The 9240-nt window shown below is 45.5% G+C and overlaps 1 protein-coding gene across 3 annotated transcripts in view; it reads right to left on the reverse strand.

The window, feature by feature from the left end:
* HMOX2 (heme oxygenase 2) overlaps positions 1-7994 on the reverse strand; it is a 29838-nt gene extending 21844 nt beyond the window's left edge. The window contains exon 1 of one of the 3 annotated variants that reach the window (XM_047838220.1): positions 7926-7994. The gene's annotated coding sequence lies outside the window, so the exon portion shown is untranslated. Of the gene's footprint in view, positions 1-7555; positions 7673-7925 lie in introns of those variants that run through there. The other 2 variants (XM_047838219.1, XM_047838218.1) reach the window with 2 other exon arrangements.
* Between the last annotated feature and the right edge of the window lie 1246 nt (positions 7995-9240).

A 9240-nucleotide genomic window follows, 5' to 3' on the forward strand; every position in this document is an offset into this window, starting at 1 on the left:
CAGTGCCAATTCTCTGTACACCACAGAGGCAATACATACTGCCAAAGGGGCAGATGCCACTGCTTCTTTGCCCTTCTACCTTAGGCATTTGCACCTGAACGTTAGCTTCTTTAAAACCGGACATATGCCCTGGAAAAGCCAAATATAAAAGCAAGAAAGAATAACCTGATCAACCCCTCTTCTCCTTTCAGGTCCTCTAGTATGACTCCACAAACACAAAAAGCAGGACAAATATGACACTGAATACAGACACCTGTAAATTTTGCTGAGGTTGTCAAAAACACAAGTGTGTGGTACAGGAATGGAGTGTTTTAAAAGTTACTTTCCAAGGGCTCCTGGCTGGCTCAGTCGGTGGAGCATGTGACTCTTGATCTCGGGGTTTTGGGTTTGAGACCCACACTGGGTGTGGAGATTACTCAGAAGATAAAAAAAAAAATCTAAAAAAATGTTTAAAAGTTATTTCCTAATTAGTGAGATACCTATTACTAAACAAAGAGAAAGCCTGACTCTCCCCTTGCCTTCCTGTGGAAAACCAAGGGAGTGAAGGTCAACGACAACTCACTACAACTGCCTTCAAATACTACCTAGATTCCTCTCCCAACCCAAACACAACTCTGCTCACCAATTCTTTCCCTTCACCTGCCCACCCTCCTCCAGCCTGTCCTGGAAATAGTTCCAGGTGACAACAGCTCCTCTGCAGCAGTGTGTAGTGGTCCTGCTATAGAGAAGAGCAGATCCAATAACTAAGGAAGGGGATGGCTACACTTGGGCAAGTGACACACCACAGCATCATCACCAAACATTTATAATGCTCATGGGCTCTGTGACTTAAGACCTTAAGAGGCCTTAAGGCCCTGTTTTGAACTTTAAGTACCTTTCAATCAAGAAAGAGAAAGAAGATAACACAAGGTGTACCACAGTATAAACATTAATTGTACAGTGCAGACAACAGTGCTAAAGACTGAGCCTTAGGCGGAGCCTAAGGGTGGCTAAGTCTGTCAAGTGTCTGACTTCGGCTCACGCCATGATCTCATGTTTCATGAATTAGAGCCCAGCATTGGGCTCTGCACTGACAGTGCTGAGTCTGCTTGGAATTCGCTCTCTCTCCCTCCCTCCCTCTCTCTGCTCCTCCCCAACTTGAGCTCTCTCTCTCAAAAAACAAAACAAACAAACAAACAAAAAAAACCCAAAAACCCTGAACCTTATGTTCCACATTTTCCAGGACAGTTCTGCTTCAAATCAAATATCCTGTCTCATCAGTTCCTTTAGTACCTTAGTGCACCTGTATGGTCAGACTATGGGTCCCAGTGTTTGGCATAAAAAATCTGCCCATCATAGCAAGTGATGAGGCAGGCCAATCAATCGGGTTAGCAAAAACATAATGGCAGATTGTTTAAATCATGCCAGTGTCTTCCCACAGCCCTCAGGTAATTGTGGCATTGACCCACAGAACAAGACCGTGAAACTTGAGTCTTCTGAGACTGAGAAAGCTCATCAGGAGAAAGGCAGGACACTGGGAGTACTTAGAAAAAGTCAGGCACGCAGGGTGCGAGTTACCTGTCTCTGTTATGCCATTCTTCTCCAAAGCCCTTTTAAAGTTACTGAGAACTATGACAATAATTAGGCCTATGATACTCCTGGGAAAGAAACAAATCTGTTCGTGTGACAAAAATTAATTTTTCCCCTAAACAGAGAGAAGAGACTACTTGCTTGGCCTCTGGCATACAAGCTGACAGCAGTTATCGCCAGGCAACAATTAGCCCTTTCTTTCCTCTTCTGCTGTCCCCTTCCTCATGTACCCCATTCACTTACTTCTCTACCCTCTTGCCAGTCCATTCCCACTTCTGTCCAGCCTGTGTTTGTGACAGGTGGCCCTAAACAAGAATCACATGAAAAACCTTAAAAAGCACAGATTCCCGGGCCCCCAAACTTACCCAAATAGAAAAGTGTGAAAACCCCTGCCCTAGATTCCATAAGCAGCATTCAAGGCACAAAAGGTATTTTAACATATTAACTTTAACTTCATTAAGTATTAACCCCATTTTTCAGACACAAAAACTGCAGCTCAAATGATTTAAATGTTTTTCTCATGGTCAAAAATATATCATCACAACTTCCTTTTTTGGGAGAAACAAACCATTTATTTTTCACTCTAATACAAATGAATATGTATGTATTTGGATACATACATGTACATGCAAAACAAAATTGTCTAATTTTGAACAGCTGTGAGTGAAAAAGATTGTTACCAATTGATTAGCTTAATTTTGTGCTTAACAATTCAATCACTTTTTTTTTTCTTTAAGTAAGCTCTAAGCCCAACATGGGCCTGGAGCTCACAACCCCAAGATCAAGAATTGTGTGCTCTACTGACTGAGCTAGCCAGGCACCCCAACAATTCAACCACTCTGAAGTACAAACAAAAAGTCAGTCTATCTGTGTATGTTCATAGAGTGAGGCATTCAAGCACACATTTGAAAAAAGAACCTTCCTCAACATCACATCATTTAACAGCAAGAATGCATGCACTCTGATGAAAATCCTACTCCACAAATGGACTAGACAACTCTTGGATAACTATTACAATATCTGCTTAAAGAAATCTATCACAAAGACAAAGCCATGTTTGATAAAAAAGCCTTTGAAAATTATATCAAAGCAATAAGAAAAAACCTGTTCACTGATAAGAGCCTTATGAATTTAATTGCTATTTTGAAATGCTGAGTTCAGAGTTTAGAATATTGCCTTGCAAGGTCTGAATACAGATGCGTTGATATGACGACCCAGAAAGCATTGTTGGCTCCATTTCAGTACTCCATGATTGCGATTTGGATGTAGTTCTCTGATGGGCTGTTTGTAAATGGATTCCCTTTACAATAGGTGTACACCTTTAAATTATCTATAGTGAACTCCAATAAACAGTGTTACTCTTAAATGGAAAGACAATGGTCATTCAGAAAAGATTTCTTGCAATATATATAAATAAATGTAACCGCATATTCATAAATACACATAACGTTCCTAGGCCAGATCATCAGCTATGGGCTGCTGTAGTTCAACACTGTGTGTCAAATTTATTAGAAATTTAGAAACGAAATTTCTGAGGGACCTAGCTGCCTTGTTAGTTGGCTTTAAAATGTGTAATACAATGTGAGACATCTCATGGTAAATAAACTCAGTCAATATAAAGAAGTAAACCAGGGACGCCTGGGTGGCTCAGTGGGTTAAGCGTCTGATTTCGGCTCAGGTCATGATCTCAGGGTTCGTGACTTTGGGCCCTGCGTCAGGCTCTGTGCTGATAACTCAGAGCCTGGAGCCTGCTTTGGATTCTGTGTCTCCCTCTCTCTGTCCCTCCTACACTCGCACTCTGTTTCTCTTTCTCAAAAATAAATAAACATTAAAAAAATTAAAAAAAAAAAAAAAGTAAACCATACGGTGAACAATATTACAGGGCACCTGAGTGATCACCAGAGTGAAATATCTTCCAGCATTTAAAAAAAAAGGAAAGACATTGGTACAATCAATTAACTGTTCCAATTAAAAATTCCCCCTCCCTTCCTCCTTTCCCTCCTCCTCCTCCTCCTCTCTCTCTCTCTCTCCCTCTCTTCCTTCCTCCATCTCTCCCTTCCTACTTTTCCCTCCTTCCCAAAAACTAATCACTAGTGGCACTGCTTCTCAGTACTGCAAAAATATCCTGAAAAATTATTCAGATTACAAAAGACAAAGCTTTCATCTTATGTTTTTGCACAAACCTAACAGACACAATACATTTAGTTAAAAAGCACATAACTCACACTGTGTTGAACACAAAAGAAGATGTGATCTAGAGCTCTTAATTCTCTCATTGACTACTGTAAGAAAAAAATATTGGGGGGCGTCCAGCTGGCTCAGTTGCAAGAGCGAGCACTCTTTATCTCGGGGCTGTGAGTTCCAGCCCGACAATGGGTGTAAAGATAACTTAAAAATAAAATCTTTACCAAAAAAAAAAAAAAATTGCATTAAATGTCTATTTATAACTTTCTAGTTAACTGTGGCCAATAACATACCAGTAGGTAATTTATAATTTTTCATCTCTTTTCTCTTCAAGGAGTTACAAGCTGAATTCTAAACTTATTATAAATACACAATTCCAATTTTCTTTTTTTTTTTAATTTTTTTTTTTTAACGTTTATTTTTGAGACAGAGAGAGACAGAGCATGAACGGGGGAGGGGCAGAGAGAGAGGGAGACACAGAATTGGAAGCAGGCTCCAGGCTCCGAGCCATCAGCTCAGAGCCCGACACGGGGCTCGAACTCACGGACCGCGAGATCGTGACCTGGCTGAAGTCGGACGCCCAACCGACTGAGCCACCCAGGTGCCCCCACAATTCCAATTTTCAAAAGTATCTTTCTCCTGAAGGAGTGATATTCTAGTTTTTGGTACAATACTGATGCAGAGTTCAACTGTCCTATGAAGAGAGTCAGCTATAGAAGGAAACCAGGGGCACCTGAGTGGCTCCGTCGGTTAAGCGTTTGACTCTGGATTTTGGCTCAGGTCATGATCTCCACATTGTGGAGCCCAGCTTGGGATTCTCTCTCTCCCTCACTCTCTGCTCCTACTCTCCTCAAAATAAATAAACATTAAAAAAAAAAAAAAAGGGAAACCAAAAAAATCAAGGTAGCCCAAAGGCCCCAGCTGTCCAGTTATACATTTCAACAGACTTAATAAAGGGCTAGCTAAAGGCAATGAATGCCATCTTCTCCTGAGGCAATGTCATTTCTAGGGTAGCTCCTACTCCTGACTCTGGTAACACAGCATCTCACCTTACTGGCCCAAGCAATAGAAAAACGCAAAGCAACTAAGACAAAAAGAGAACCACAGATTTTCCTCCTCACATTCCCAGTTAAATGGGGTTATTTAGTGAGTGTTTCCAAGGCCCCTCTAATTTCCACACCCTCACCAGTGTTTCGCCTTAAAGGTACTGTATTTGAAAGTTTTTCCAATGTCACCACGTAAACTTTTAAATGCCCAAATGAGCTATGAGCTTCTGGAAAGCTTGTGATGTTTTGTCTTGTGATGATTTTGAGGGAGAGAGAGAGAGAGAGAGAGAGAGAAAGAAAGAGACAAGGAGAGAGAGAGAGGGGGAGAGGGAGAGGAAGGAAGGAAGGACAGACGGACGGACATGCGCGCGCGCGCGCGCACACACACACACACACACACACACACACACACACACACACCCCTGGGTGGCTCAGTCAGTTAAGCGTCTGGTTTCGGCTCAGGTCATGATCTCACAGTTTGTGGATTCGAGCCCCACATCGTGCTCTGTGCTGATGGCTCGGAGCCTGGAGCCTGCTTCGGATTCTGTGTCTCTCTCTCTCTCTGCCCCTCCCCCGCTCACGCTCGCATGTGCGCGCGCTCTCTCTCTCAAGAGTAAACATTAAAAAAAATTAAAAAATAAAAGAAAGCAAGAAAAGATCCTAAATAAAGCATATATAGGGGTGCCTGGGTGGCTTAGTCGGTTGAGTGTCCGACTTCAGCTAGGGTTGTGATCTCATGGTTCCTGGGTTCGAGCCCCACGTTGTGCTCTGTGCTGGCAGCTCAGAGCCTGGAGCCTGCTTCGGATTCTCTGTCTCCCTCTCTCTCTGCCCCTCCCCCATTAGCGCTCTCTCTGTGTCTCTCAGAAGTGAATAAATGTTAAAAAAAATTTTTTTTTAGGGGCGCCTGGGTGGCTTGGTTAAGTGTCTGACTCTTGATTTCGGCTCAGGTCATGGTCTCACGGTTCATGGGTTCAGGCCCCACATCCAGCTCTGTGCTGACAGTGCAGAGCCTGCTTGGGATTCTCCCTCTCCCTCTCTCTCTGTCCCTCTCTGACTCGCTCCATCTCTCTCTCAAAAACAAATTAAAAAAATTTTTTTTTAATTTTTTTAAAGAATAAAGCATAGATTTACTAATGTGTATTCTTTAATCCACTCCTTGCAAAAGAAAAACTAACATTTTTATTACTGGAGCTAAAATTTTAATCGAAACACACTGGTTGGGGCGTCTGAGTGGCTCAGTCACTTGAGTGTCTGACTTCCATTCAGGTCATGATCTCACGGTTGGGGAGTTCAAGCCCCACATGTGGAGCTCACTGCTGTCAGTGCTGAGCCTGCTTGGGATCTTCTGTCCCCCTGTCTCTCTGCCCTTCCTCCTCTCACGCTTTCTCGAGGCGTGCTCTCTCTCTCTCTCTCAAAACTAAATAAATATTAGAACAAAACAAAACAAACAAACAAAAAAACACAGTAACACCATACCAGAAACTCAAATACACAAAACCACTAAGCTCCTCTTTCCTTCTACTTGGACTGACAGTTAACAGGGAGAGGGACAAGAGTTTAAATGACATAACCCAACCTCTACAACACTATTTAGGAAAGAGCGTCAGATCTTGTAGGCAAGACGGCCAGGATCAAGACCATGTGTGGCATCGTGTCAGTTGTGCGATGCAAGTGAAGTCACTTAACCAGTTTCATCACTAATTCCATTTTATAAGTGAAAAACCTATCAATTCGCAAGGTTTTGGAAGGGGATGACAGTAAACAGCAGAGCCTTATACGGGGCTGTCCCCCAATCCCATCCTGCCTTGTCTGGTTCACAGAGCCGTGAACAAGAACAGCCACCGGCCACAACAACAGGTTCATCAGAATCCTTTTTTTTCACCCCAAGTCTATTCATTTATTCCGAGAGAAAGAGACAGGGGGTGAGAGGGCAGCCCAAGCAGGCTCTGCACCACCAGCACAGAGCCCCATGCGGGGCTGGAACCCACAAACCGCCAGGTGACCTGAGCCAAAATCAAGAGTGAGACAGATGCTCAAACGACTGAGCCACCCAGGCGCCCCTCCTCAGAATCCATTTAAATAGCATGACACACGGGCAGACATCCTCCTGCAAAGACCGTGCAAGGCGTTCCTGGCAACTGCAGGCAATCAATACACCTACATCACCGCGCCGACGAGGTGACCGGTAAACTCCCTGCCCAGACTAACCGGCTGCCCCGGGCGTGGATCCCTCCCGATCGCTTGGCGGCCGCGGGTCACCCATGAAGTCATGACAGTGACTCAATGCGCCCTTCCGAGTGAGGTGAGTCAGGAGGAAGGGCAGAGCCCGCAGCAGCCGCCACGCGGGACACGGATCTCCGGCGCCCGGCCAGGCCCGGGTCCCGGCGGGCCCACTGCGGACGAAGGCTGCAACCTCCGCCGGGGACACCCAGTCCACACGCGGCACCCCTGGGGTCACCTCGCCCAACGCACTCGTGACGCCGCGAGGGGCTGGGCCCAACGGGGACCAACGCTGACCGGCCGTTCGGCCTCCCCGGCCCTCCCAAACGACGCGCAGGAAGCGGGGACCCCCAGCCCAGCCCTCTTCCCTCTCACCCCGCTTCCGGCCGCCCCCCGCCCCGGCCCACTGGGTCTCCCTCAGGACGGCGCCGGAGACGCGGAGTGCCGCGTTCGGCCTGGCCCAGCTCCCGAAAGCTCGGGCGGCTAGACTCTCTGAGGAGCCCGAAAAAAAGCCGGAAAGGGCGCCAGCCACTCACCCGCCGCGGGTCCGCTCCGCCGTCGGTAGGTCCCAGCGTCCGCGCGTCAGTCACCTACTCCCTGAGGCGCCGCGGCCGCCGCAGCCAAGCGGGCGGCGCGAGTGCGGCCCGACGTGCGCACGCAGAGGGGGCGGGCCCTGCAGAGGACACGCCCCTGCGGCGGACACGCGTCCCTTCTCGCGGGGCCCGCGGCTGCCAGGGTATCGGGGCCCTCCCGAGAGAGTTCATTGATAAGAGCAGGTGTTAATGACGACGATCCGGGGTACATGCTTTCCATGCCCGGTGTCACCACCTTCCAGGCTCCTCTCCCTCTGGACTCCAACCTTGCCCTTTCTGTTCCAGCCACACTGGCTTCTCGTCATTTCCTTACCTTTCGGGCTGGCTGCAGATTAAATGACCGGTGCAGTCAGCTGTTGACAAAGATGTGCGCAATATGCGGTGTTCGTGGGAGTTACTGGGGAACGGGAGACAATTTATTGAGATCTGTTAGAGTTTAGAATGGGTCTTCTCTGTGCTCAAACAATTCCACTTCTCGGTAGCTATTGGAGAGCAACGCGTGCAAGAACCCAAAGAGACGCAACAACGAAGGTCGTTGCACCATGTAAAGGGATGCATGCGCCATTTGGGTGAAAATCTGGAAACCATCTTAACGTTGTTTGAAGGAAGATGGGGTGGGGATTGACAGGGGGACATCTGTTCAACGAAGATGTGCCTCCGTTAAAAAGGGAAGGGCAGAGACCACCTTAGGATGTTCAGCAGAAAGGAAAAGCCAGATGTACGAAAATACAAAAATAACATTTGATAGTGTGTAAATTTAACCTAAAAAAATGCATTGAACTCTAGTGTGTATGTGAACTGTTTAAGGGTGAAGAGCACTGATGTCTGCAATCTACTTGAAATATATCAAAAAATAAGAAAGTTGATGAATAATAGGTGTCTTACGGATAAATATTAGCAAAATGCTTAGAATTGTAGAATGTGGGTGGTATTTGTATGGGTGTTCATTATACAGTTATTTCAACTTTTCTATATGTCTACATATTTTCACAATAAAATTGGGGGAAAACATATCCAATATGATCTCTTTTAAGTTTTTTGTTTTTTTTTTTAACTACAAAATGTTCTTTCCACACGTTCATGTTTAGGTATCTAAATGCATCCAAAAGCCAGGAAGATTTACACACTAGAATGACAGAGGGAGGTCGAGGGCCACTTGTGGTTTATCTGTACCATTTGCATTTTTTTATGAGATGCATAAACGCATTATACATTCCTTAGCTATCAAAACCCAACTTAAGGGGCACCTGGGTGGCCCATGTCAGGCTCTGTGCTGACAGCTGGGAGTCTGGAGCCTGCTTTGCATTCTGTGTCTCCGGCTCTCTCTGCCTCTGCCCCACTCATGCTCTGTCTCTGTCTCTATCTCTCTCTCAAAAATAAACATTAAAAAAAATTTTTTAAAGCAACCAAAATTTTAAAATAATGAATTTTAAGAAAGTAAAAATTGGAAGTACACACTGTACTGTCCCCTGCCTCAAACACATACACAAAAAAATGGAATTAAACCAAGTGGCACTGATTGAAGGAGGGGTTGCTCTGAGGGTTCAAATGAGATAATGGGGGGGGAGCGCTTGTTGGGTGTAGAGAGTACTCAAAAATAAAATCTTAAAAAAAATAAGGGGCACCCA

Source organism: Prionailurus viverrinus, chromosome E3 (assembly GCF_022837055.1).
Source record: "Prionailurus viverrinus isolate Anna chromosome E3, UM_Priviv_1.0, whole genome shotgun sequence".
NCBI classification, from domain to species: domain Eukaryota; kingdom Metazoa; phylum Chordata; class Mammalia; order Carnivora; family Felidae; genus Prionailurus; species Prionailurus viverrinus.